This window comes from Otolemur garnettii, unplaced genomic scaffold (assembly GCF_000181295.1).
Source record: "Otolemur garnettii isolate 467f Iridium unplaced genomic scaffold, OtoGar3 scaffold00081, whole genome shotgun sequence".
In the NCBI taxonomy this organism is placed as follows: domain Eukaryota; kingdom Metazoa; phylum Chordata; class Mammalia; order Primates; family Galagidae; genus Otolemur; species Otolemur garnettii.
In genome coordinates this window covers 6,278,459-6,279,511 of record NW_003852476.1, presented here as the reverse complement: position 1 = coordinate 6,279,511, position 1,053 = coordinate 6,278,459, and positions in this window count along the sequence as shown.

Genomic DNA, 1,053 nt, shown 5'->3' with positions numbered 1-1,053 from the left:
ACTACATAGCTAGTATAATAGCTAAAATTAAAAAGTCTAACCTACAGTGAGTATTTGCGAGGATGTGGAACAACGGAGCCTTTATCATATTGTTGATGGACCATACAATGGCAACATCACTTTGGAAATGGTTGTGTATTTCCTAATGCATTACACACACACCTACCATTTGATCTATTCTATTCCTAGGTATTTACTCAATCAAAAATAAAGTATATGCCCATGCAAAGATTTGTACATAAATGCTTGCAGGAACTTTATCTACAATAGCTAAAAAGTAGAAATAAAATGTCCATCAAGTGATTAACATTTTTTAATGTAGTATTTCTACATAATGGAATAGTATTCAGCGATGAGAAGGAATACACTATTGATGCCTACAACAACACGGAAAAATCCCAAATAATGAATGAAAGAAGCCACCGCAAAAAGGAAAGCCTGTGTGACTCTATTTATATAAATTAGAAAAGGAAAACTAAGCTATAGTGATAGAAAACATATCAGTGCCTTCCTGGAGACAGGGATGAGGAAAACAGGAAGGAGATTTTTAAAGGATATAAAGACAATTAAATGGATAAAGAACACTCCTCTTAACAAATGATGCTAGGACAGCTAGATATCCACATGCAGAATAATGAAATCAGACCCCTACCTCATAAGATGTGTAAATATTAACTCAAAATGTATCATAGACCTAACTGTAATGCCTAAACTTACAAAAACATAGAGGTAAGTTTTCCTTATCTGCAATGAGGCAACGGTTTCCTAGACACAATATCAAAAATACAAGTGACACCAGGTGTGGTGGCGCATGCCTGTTATCCTAGCAATCTAGGAGGCTGAGGTACGTGGATTGCTTGAACTCAGGAGTTCAAGATCAGCTTGAGAAGAGCAACACCCTGTCTCTTAAAAAAAAAACAAACTATCTGGGTGTTATGGTGGGCTCCTGCAGTCCCAGCTACTCAGAAGGCTGAGGAAAGAGGATCATTTAAGCTCACAGGTTGCTGTGAGCTATGATGTCACAGCACTCTACCCACTCTACTAAAAAAAAAA